This window comes from Papio anubis, chromosome 1 (genome assembly GCF_008728515.1).
Source record: "Papio anubis isolate 15944 chromosome 1, Panubis1.0, whole genome shotgun sequence".
Lineage (NCBI taxonomy): Eukaryota > Metazoa > Chordata > Mammalia > Primates > Cercopithecidae > Papio > Papio anubis.
The window spans coordinates 183932854-183944293 of record NC_044976.1 but is presented as its reverse complement, the minus strand read 5'-3'; the positions used below and the strand labels follow the sequence as shown (position 1 = coordinate 183944293).

The window sequence follows — 11440 nt, the reverse complement described above, 5'->3', positions numbered from 1 at the left end:
AATGAAACAGGAACAGAGGCAAGCAGAGAACAGGTCATTAGGGGTTCTAACCAAAACTTGTTAAATCGGAAAAAACTCATTCTCCTAAATGACTGTCTCTTTCTATTTAAGTCATTTTGATGTTAGTGAACTGTGGACAATAGATCTTTATTATTTGTGACACCTACTGATCAGCTCTCAGCAGCGGAAAAGGCAGCTCCTGGCTGGGCTCATACACTTTTCCCAATCCTGATTTGTCTTCTCTCTCACGAGCTATCCAGCGTGTCTTCAGTTATGCCAAAGGGTGTTAGAAAACTCTAAAATACGGCTCAAACTTTACTTTCTTAATATTTTTGAAAACCAACTTTCATTTAAATATAAAAGTAGTTCATATTAAGATGAAATGGGGTTGGGGGAAGGGAGGTGAGAAGAAGCCTATTATGAAATGGAATCACAGGGCATGAAGCTCCCAGAAGGCTGAAACACACCCGCTGAGATTCGGAAGAGGCGGCAGGAAGTGTGCTGGCCCTCATGGAGGCATCACGTGGCCCACAACACACACGTGGGTGATTTCCCTGACATCTTTCTCCTCCCCCTTCCTTCTGCTAATTTCTCCGTTTCAAATTCTTTCCTCAAATGTTAATCCTATTTTATCATTCTATTCTTCAAAAAACATATATTTTTTTCTAAACAAAGCCTCTTACCACATTTATTGGAAGCGGATTTCATCAAGAATAAGTGGAAGTACCCACATCTCCCTGTTGTGTCAGGTGCCTGTTTTTATCCTCGTGCCACCTCCTCCTTTCTGAGAATTATCACTCATGCAGTAGGAGGAATACAGCACAATGCTTAGCACCCAGCAAAAGTACAGGACCTCTCCCAACAAACCAGGACGCCGGCAGAGACTGGAGCTGACTCCAACCTAAGCTAGGCACGCTACACACACTCCCTGTTCTCCTCCCTGAATAGATTCACTTAGAAAAGAGGATAACATGATTTTTTTAAAACTTCTTTTATTATTGTAAGACATACATGAAATTTATCATTTTACCATTTTTAAGAGTACACAGTTGAGCAGTACTAAGTACCTTCCCACTGTTGCACAACCATAACCATCACACACCTCCAAAACTTTCCATCTTCCCAAACCGAAACATTGTACCATTAAACAATAACTCTCCGTTCTCCCCTCCCACCTTGCAACCAACATTCTACATGTTGCACATTGAGTATCCTTTATCCAAAATTCTTGAGACCAGAAGTGTTTTAGACTTCAGATTTTTTCAGAGTTTGGAATATTCACATTATGCCAGTTGAGCATCCCAAATCCAAAATCCAAAATCTGAAATGCTCCGATGAGCATTTTCTTTGAGCATCACGTCAGCATTCAAAAAGTTTCAGATTTTGGAGCGTTTCCCATTTCAGATTTTGGATGTCAACCTGTACTTTCTGTTTCTATGACTTTCACTATTCTAGGTACTTCATATAAGTGGAATCATATAGTATTTGTCCTTTTCTGTCTGGCTTATTTCACATATAATGTCTTCCAGGTTCATCATATTGTAGTACATGTCAGAATTTCATTCATTTTTAAGGCTGAATAATATTCCATTATGTGTATACCACATTTTGTTTATCCATTCATCCATCGATAGACATTTGGGTGTTTCCAAAGCAACATATTCTTAATTTAATCCCACATTTTAAAACTTATAGGTAATTTAAATTCAATTCAACTTACTGTTTACTAAGGGTAACTCACTATGGGAAGTACTGTGGGAAATACAAGGGTAAATCAGACATGGTGCCTGCTCTCAAGGAACTTATGATACATTGGGAAAAGAGAAGAGAAAGAAGTAGAAGTAACCAGCATTTGCTAATTGCTTGCCATATGCCAGGTGCTTTACCCAATCACTGTATGTATAGCTCCCAATGACTCTCTAAGTTAGATATTGTAATATCTACTTTATATAGGGAGAAGAATGAAGGCACTGAGACCTTAAGTAACCACCTCCAAAGCTGGGATTTAAACTCATATCTTGGATTCAGAGGCCTGTGTTCACTCCACTACACATGTCGTTCCCTATGATTCAAGGCAGAATGTGACAAATCCTGGGGAAGCTACAGGAAGGTAGAAGAGGAAGAGAAGAGACTGCTCCTTGCCTGAGGGTAAAGGCACATGACAAAGGCAGGTCTTAGAGGTCAGGAAGGCTTATGTTTGACAGAGATGGAGGGTGGAAAAAATTGCACAAGCAGGGCAAAATGAGGGAGGCAGGAAAGTTCAGTACATACTTAAGGCTGGAAAGTGGTGCAGGGAAAAATCACAGTCATAATGAAATGCTAGCTCAAGGGGTCTGAACTCCACCATCAGGCAATGGTCAGCCACTGTAGTTTTCTGAGATGGGCCATAGTCAGAGCTATGCTTCGGGAAGATCACCATGGCAATAATGCATCACAAGGATGGAGGGGGTGAGAGTAGTTTAAAGGTAGGAAAAGCAGTTAGAAGGTCACTGGTGATAGCAGTTCAGGCTTAATTAGTCAGAATGGAGAAGAGGATATGGACATGAGAGATATCTTAGAGGTGAGAACGACAGAACTCGGCAATCACTGCATTTCATAATGCATTGAGTAGACTGACCATACACCCTGGTTTGCCTGGGATATGTTTTCCTGATGTAATTACTAATGGCACCCTTTTACTCTCAAAAAGGTTTGGACAATAAACTATATAATCATACTAGTTAGGAGTTGATTCTGTTGTAACAGAATCAGAGGTGACTCCAAGATTTTAAACCTGGATTAGTAAGGAAAGTGGTAACACCTTTGGAAACACAGAAGGGAAATCAGGTTTTGGGGAAAGATGTGAAGTTTTGATCTGGACATGTTAACTTTGCTGCTCAGGCGAGGATTTATTTAACAGCGAGAAGCACCTTGCCCATGGATTTCCCCTGTTTCACATGAAGGAAGGCATCATTGACCTAAAACAAAATGCAAAAGAATGTGGTCAGATTTGCATATATGGATATTTCAACAAACATTTGATGCAGTATCAATTAATAAAATAACTAAAGTATTAAGATGTATCTCCAATGAACCATAAATAACTATGCAACACTAACTAGTTATCACAAATGCAAAGGAAAACAATAACACTGAAGAATAACCTCAGTATTTCTCTCTGTCTAAATGTATAATTATCAGTGTTGTCAGATAAATGCCAGATGGTAAAAAGCCCTAGGCCTGTCCATATGCCACTGTAATAGAGCTTTGTTTTCCAGCTTTTGAAAGAATAGAGCCACTGGCAGAAGAATCCGTATCTTTATGATTAATAATTTTTGTTTTTTTATTAAAATTATCCTACTTCCTATGTAACTGAAATTGTAATCTATCTTGAATCTTTTTTAAGGAAGTACAAGGTTACAAAACATATATTTAAAAGCAGCTACAGTAATCAAGGCAGTGTGATATTGGTGAAAGAATAGACAAACAGATCAATGGAATAGAATAGAGAGCCCAAAAATAGACCCATACAAATACAGTTAACTGATCTTTGACAAAAGGGCAAAGCAATTCAGTGGAGACAGAACAGTCTCTCAACCAATGGTGCTGGAAAAACTGGATAGCCACATGCAAAAATATGAATCTAGATACAGACCTTATACTCTTCACAAAAACCACCTCAAAATGGATCATAGACCTTAAATGTAAAATGCAAAACTATAAAACTTCCAGAAGAAAATATAGGGAAAAATCTAGGTCACCTTGGTTTAGCAATGCGTTTTTAGATATAGCACCAAAAAAGCACAATCCATGAAAAAAAAAAAAATGGGTAAGTAGTCTTCATTAAAGTTAAAAACTTATGCTCTGCAAAAGACACTGTTAAAAGAATAAAAAGACAAGCCACAGTCTGGGAGAAAAATCTCTGCAAACACATATCTGATAAAGGACTTGTATCTAAAATATACACAGAATTTTTAAAACTTAACAATAAAAAGCAGGCAAAAGATCTGAACAGACACTTCACCAAAGAAAATATACAGGCAAATAAGCATATAAAAAGATGCACAACATAATATGTCACTAGGGAATTGCAAATTAAAACAACAATGAGATACCACTACATACCGACCAGAATGGCTAAAATCCAAAACACTAACAGCAAATGCTGGTGAGGATGTGGAACAATAGAAACTCCCATTTGCTGCTAGAGGGAATACAAAATGGTATAGCCACTTTGGAAAACAGTTTAGCAGTTTCTTACACAACTAAACATATCCTTACCATACAATCCAGCAATTTCACTCCTAGGTATTTACCCAAATGATCTGAAAACTTATGTCCATATAAAAACCTGTACATAAATGTTTATAGCACCTTTATTCACAATTGCCAAAACTTGGAAGCAACCAAAATGTCCTTCAATAGGTGAATGGAAAAACAACCAGTGGTACATCTATACAATGAAACATCATTCTGTGATAAGAAGAAATGATCTATCAAGCCAAGAAAAGACGTGGAGGAACCTCAAGTGCATATTTCTAAGTGAAAGGAGCCAGTGTGAAAAGGCTACATGCAGTCTAAATCCAACCATATGACATTCGGGAAAAAGCAAAACTGTAGAGACAGTAAAAAGATCAGTGGCTGCCAGGGATTCAGGGACTGGGGGTAAAGATGACTATGTGGAGCCCAGAGGATTTTTTTTAGAGCTGTGAAGCAATTAAATCTAGACAAAAAGCAATTAAATCTAGACAAAAGTGATAGTAGCATGACAAATGTGGAAGGAGACTTTTGCAAAGTCTCAAACTAACAACTAGCACTTTGCTACTCAAAGGGTGGTTCAAGAACCCCAGTCTTCCACATCATCTGGGAGCTTATAAGAAATGCACAAGCTTGAGCCCCATCCTGTCTTTGTTGAATCATAATCTGAAACTTAACAAGATTCCCAGGTGGTTTGTATGCACATCAAAGTTTGAGAGTCACAGATTACACAAGGAACGTTTGCAACTTAGTTAGAAAAAGACAGGAAGGCCAGGCATGGTGATTCATATCCGTAACCCCGGCATTTTAGGAGGCCACGCTGGGAGGATCGCTTGAGCCCAGGAATTGGAGACCAGCCTGGGCAACACAGGGAGACCCCATCTCTATTAAAAAGTTTTTTTTACTCAGCCAGGCAAGGTGGCACATGCCTATAGTCCCAGCTACTCAGGAGGCTGAGGTGGGAAGTCATTTGAATTTGGGAGGATTGCTTGAGGCCCAGAGGTAGGCTTCAGTGGACCATGATTGTGCCACTGCACTCCAGCCTAGGTGACAGAGCAAGACCTCATCTCAAAAAACAAGAACAAAACCCAAAGACAGGAAGCCAAATAGGAAACTACACAAAGAGCTTAAATTGCAATTCAAAGCACTGGAAACCTGAATGGATACCAAATATATAAAGAGATACGAGATACTTAAATATATTAGAAATCAGGAAAATTTAAATTAAAATAGTAAAATGCCACTTTACACCTTATCAGTTTGGCAAAATTCTGAATGTTGGACATATCAACAGAGTGACAAATAAACAAGAATTCTCATGTACTGCTGATAGAGGCATAAACTGGTCGAGTCATTCTGGACAGTAACTGGCAGTCAAATTAAGTACACATCCATCCTATGACCCAACAATCTACACCTGGGAAAATAACCCCAAAGTGACCTTTGCACAAGTCCCTAAGGTTGTGCAATAAGGCTGTTTACTGCCATACTGATTATTATGACTTGACTAGGGCACCAAGTCAACCTCAAAGTTTATCAGTAGAGAATGAATCTGTAAACTGTGGTGGATGCATACCATGCACCATGATGTAGCAGTGGGAAGCAATGAACTGGATCCAGGAACGGCAACACAGATGGATCTTTAAAAGACAGCACTGAGTGAGTTACATGAAACAGAACAAGGTCTAGTGCATAACACCATTTATGTAACTTAAAAAGAAATTAACACACAAATTAACTCTATTTGTTTTACAAGGAAATGTGAATCCAAAGATACATATCCAACTCATCACAGACTGGCTCAGAAGGTAGGAAAAAGTGGGGAGAGGCAGTGGGAAATAAGGGTAAAGGGAATAAGTAAATACAGACATTCATAAATATACAGACATAAAAACAAAAGATCAGCTTTCCATGGCCCAACAATGAAAATGTACTTTGAAATGAAGATTATGATTAATCAACCCTTTCCATTTGAGATTCTCAAAAATAAATAAAAAAAATAAATAAATAAAATAAAGTAAAAGAAGTACAAGAACAAGTCAATCATGGCAATCTCTCTGCCGCATGAGATCCCTGGTTTCAAAAACATCTGTCTTTCAGAGCCCTGTGCCTTACAGAGACCTTTCCCGTCTAAGCAAATTGAGACTCTCGACGAGGAGGTGGAAGAGGTCTAAGACAGATGTTTGAAACACTCATCCCCCCGTCAGTCATTTCCAGGTGACTCACAGCTGCATCACTCTCCCTGTCAGTTAGAAGTCACTTGTTCCCAGAGATGTGTCATAGCCCAACAATAGAAAATACATGAGAAAATAAATATTATTAAAGCTAGTGATACTTTTCACCTGGCATCCTAAGGGAGTCAAGGATCTTCTGCAAATAAATGTTAACATAAAAAGAAAGCTGTCCCTTCAAATGCTCAAGCTAATTTTAATCATTTTGCATATAAGTCTTTATTAAAATGTATCACATATTTCTGTGACTTCTGTAACAGAGAATACTGGGGGAAAGCATCATCTTCTTGTTCCATGACTTGAGCATTTCAAAATTTTGAACATCCATTATTTTACCTTCTGTTTTTCCGATATTCTGTCACCTCTCCATGTCCAGTTGCCACTTCCGTTGTAACTGTGGCTACTTCTAAAAATAACCCAGCTGTGTCCCTTTCTACTTGGCGGTCTCTGTCTGGGCTGGGAAAACAGACTCTCGGTGGTGTTAAGGACTGGAAGTTTAATAAAAGTGATAGGGCTCTGAGTGAGAAACTAAAAAGTAAAATGCATGGCTTTAGACCAGAGTCTTTTGATAGCTACTTCAGATGGCCGAGGGACGCTTTCCTCCTGGATTCTACAGGCTGTGTTACAGAGAGGAAGACTGCACAATACTGATGCCTAGGTATAATAGATACACAGGCTGTTCCCAGCAACCTGGTTTTCTGCCTTCAGATGGATGAAGCCATAATTAAATTTGTCTCTGGAGATATGCAACCTGGAATTTGCAGCAAGATAAAAACATTGCTTTTGTTTTAGGATATGAAGTTTCTGCTGTTGGAATTTTTAACTAGTTCATCAATCAGGAATAACCAAAGTAACATAGAGTTTTCTAAATATATCATATTGATGTGTGCATTCATTAGAAATGGGCTCTCCCCCTATCACAGCACTGTCCTGAGATCTTTCCAACTAAAAAACAAACTCCTCATGGGCAAGACTAAATCTTACTTTTTAATTGACTGACATACAGTCAATGTTTGGTGAATAAAATCATGAATGAATGAATATATCTGAGATGAGTGGGATTGGGTTTTTTCCTAACAGTTTTTGGAGTACAGGTGGCTTTTGGTTACATGGATAAGTTACTTAGTTGTGATTTCTGAGATTTTAGTGTACCCATCACCCAGCAGTATACATGGTACCCAATATGTAGCCTTTTATCCATCCCCCAAATCTTCCCCCACACTGAGACCCCAAAGTTCATTAATATCACTCTTATGCCTTTGAGTCCTCATAGCTTAGCTCCCACTGATAAGTGAGAACATACGATATTTGATTTTCCATTCCTGAGTTACTTCATTTAGAATAATGACCTCCAGCTTCATCCAAGATGCTGCAAAAGGCATTTTTTTGTTTGTTTGTTTCTTTTTATGGCTGAGTAGAATTCCATGGTGTACATATACTACATTTTCTTTATCCACTCGTTGGTCATTGGGCACTTAGGTGGGTTCCATATCTTTGCAATTGCAAATTGTGCCACTATAAACGTGTGTACATGTCTTTTTCATATAATGACTTCTTTTCCTTCGTTTTCCTTTGGGTAGATACCCAGTAGTGGGATTGCTGGATTGAATGATAGTTCTACTTTTAGTTCTTTAAGGAATCTCCATACTGTTTTCCATAATGGTTGTGCTAATTTACATTCCCACCAGCAGTGTAAAAGCGTTCCCTTTTCACCACATCCACACCAACATCTATTGTTTTTTAACTTTTTAATTAGGCCATTCTTGCAGGAATAACATGGAATCTCACTGTGATTTTAATTTGCATTTCCCCGATTAGTGATGTTGAGCATTTTTTCATGTTTGTTGGCTGTTTGTATATCTCCTTTTGAGAAATGTCTATTCATGTCCTTCCCCCACTTTTGAAGGAATTATTTGTTTTTGTTTTTTTTCCTTGCTGACTTGTTTTGAGTTCCTTGTAGATTCTGGATACTAGTCCTTTGTCAGATGCATAGTTTGCAAATATTTTCTCCCACTCTGTGGGTTGTCTGTTTACTCTGCTGATTATTTCTTTTGCTGTGCAGAAGCTTTCTAGTTTAATTAGGTCCCATCTATTTATTTTTTGTTTTTGTTGCATTTGCTTTTGGGGTCTCAGTCGTGCATTCTTTGCCTAAGTCAATGTCTAGAAGAGTTTTTCTGATGTTGTCTTCCAGAATTTTTATGGTTTCAGGTCTTAGATTTAAGTCTTTAATCCATCTTGAGTTCTTGAGTTGATTTTTGTATATGGTGAGAGATGGGGATCCAGTTTGTTTCTTCTACATGTGCCTGCCAGTTTTCCCAGCACCATTTATTGAATGGGGTGTCCTTTCCCCAATTTATGTTTTTGTGTGATTTGTTGAAGGGCAGTTGGCTGTAAGAATTGGGCTTTATTTCTGGGTTCTCTATTCTGTTCCATTGGTCTATATGCCTATTTTTAAACCAGTAGCACGCTGTTTTGGTAATTATGGCCTTGTGGTATAATTTGAAGTTGGGTAATGTGATTCCTCCGGATCTGTTCTTTTTGCTTAGTATTGCTTTGGCTATGTGGGCTCTTTTTTGGTTCCATATGAATTTTAGGATTGTTTTTTCTAGTTATGTGAAGAATGACGCTGGTATTCGGATGGCAATTGCATTGACCCTGTACATTGCTTTGGGCAGCATGGTCATTTTCACTATATTGATTGTTCCCATCCATGAGCATGGGATGTGTTTCCATTTGTTTGTGTTATCTATGATTTCTTTCAGCAGTGTTTTGCAGTTTTCCTTGTAGAGATCTTTCACCTCCTTGGTTAAGTATATTCCTAGGTTTTTGGGAGGGGTTTTTGGTTTGTTTTTTGCAGTTATTGTAAAAAGCGTTGCGTTCTTGATTTGATTCTCAGCTTAGTCGCTGTTGGTGTACAGTAGGGCTACTGATTTGTGTATAATGATTTTGCATCCGGAGACTTTACTGAATTCACTTCTTAGATCTGGGAGCTTTTTGGATGAGTCTCAGGGGTTTCTAGGTATACAATCATATCAGCAAATGGCGACAGTTTGACCTCCTCTTTTCCAATTTGGATACCTTTATTTCTTCCTTTCACCTGATTGCTCTAGGACTTCCAGTACTATGTTAAATAGAAGTGGTGAAAGTGAGCATCCTTGTCTTGTCCCAGTTCTCAAGGGGAATGCTTTCAACTTTTCCCCATTCAGTATGATGTTGGCAGTGGGTTTGTCATATATGGCTTTTATTACTTTGAGGTAAGTCCCTTCTATGCCTATTTTATTGAGGGTTTTTATCATAAAAGGATGCTGGATTTTATCAAATGCTTTCTCTGCACCTATTGAAATGATCATATAGTTTTTAATTTTTTTATGTGATGTACCATATTTATTGACTTGCATATGTTAAACCATCCCTGCATCCCTGGGATGAAACCCACTTGATCATATGTTATTTTTTTGATGGGCTGTTGGATTTGGTTATCTAGTATTTTGTTACGGATTTTTGCATCTATATTCATCAGGGAAATGGGTCTGTAGTTTTCTTTTTTTGTTATGTCCTTTCCTGGTTTGGGAATTAGGGCAACATTGGCTTCACAGAATGACTTAGGGAGCATTATCTCCTTCTCTATCTTTTGGAATGGTTTCAGTGGGATTGGTACCAATCCTTCTTTGAATGTCTGGTAGAAATCAGCTGTGAATCTATCTGGTCCTGGACCTTTTTTGTTGTTGTTGGCAATTTTTTTGTTACGGATTCAATCTCTCTGCTTGTTATTGGTCTGTTCATGGTTTCTATTTCTTCCTGATTTAATCTAGGAGGGTTGTATGTTTCTAGGAATTTATCCATTTCCTCTAGATTTTCTAGTTTGTACTCGTAAAGGTGTTTGTAGTAGCCTTGTATGATCTTTTGTATTTATGTGGTATCAGTTGTAGTATCTCCAGTTTCATTTCAAATTGAGCTTATTTGGATTTTCTCTCTTCTTTCTTTGGTTAATCTCACCAATGATCTATCAACTTTGTTTATCTTTTCAAATAACCAGCTTTCGCTTCATTTGTCCTTTGTATTTTGTTGTTGTTGTTGTTGTTGTTGTTTCAATTTCATTTGGCTCTACTCTGATCTCTGTTATTTCTTTTCTTCTTCTGGGTTTTGGTTTAGTTTGTTCTTATTTCTCTAGTTCCTTGACGTGTGACATTATGTTGTCAATTTGTGCTCTTTCATGCTTTTTCATGTAGGCATTTAATGCTATGAACTTTTCTCATAGCACTACTTTTGCTGTATCCCAGAGGTTTTGATAAGTTGTGTCACTATTATCATTCATTTCAAAGAATTTTTTAACTCCCATCTTGATTTCATTGTTAACCCAAAAATCATTCAAGAGCAGATTATTTAGTTTCCATGTATTTGTATAGTTTTGAGGGTTTTTTCTGATGTTGATTTCCAGTTTTATTCCACTGTGGTCTAAGAAGATACTTGATATAATTTTGATTTTCTTAAATTTATTGAGACTTGTTTTGTGGTCTTCATATGGTTTATCTTGGAGAACGTTCCATGTGCTGATGTGAAGAATATAGAATACTACAGTTGCTGGGAAGAATTTCTGTAAGTATCTGTTAAGTCCAATTGTTCTAGGGTATAATTTAAGTCCATTGTTTCCTTGTTGACTTTCTGTCCTGATGATCTGTCTAGTGCTGTCAGTGAAGTATTGAAGTCCCCCACTATTATTGTGTCACTATATCATTTCTTAGGTCTAGTAGTAATTGCTTTATAACTCTGGAAGCTCCAGTTTTAGATTCATATAACTATAGGATTATAATATCTTATTGTTGGACTGATCCTTTTATCATTATATAATGTCCTTCTTTGTATTTTTTTTTTTAACTGTTGCTGCTTTAAAGTCTGTTTTGTCTGTAAGAACAGCTACTCCTGCACGCTTTTGGTTTCCATTTGTGTGGAACATCCTTTTCCACCCCTTTACC

The 11440-nt window shown here is 37.7% G+C and overlaps 1 long non-coding RNA gene across 1 annotated transcript; it reads right to left on the bottom strand.

The window, feature by feature from the left end:
• Window positions 1–369: 369 nt before the first annotated feature.
• On the bottom strand, window positions 370–6949 carry LOC103880170. Its single transcript, XR_641068.4, has 3 exons — window positions 6804–6949; window positions 5813–5876; window positions 370–2957 (listed from the first exon to the last, which is right to left on the bottom strand). It is a non-coding gene; the product is annotated as an uncharacterized LOC103880170 (long non-coding RNA).
• Between the last annotated feature and the right edge of the window lie 4491 nt (window positions 6950–11440).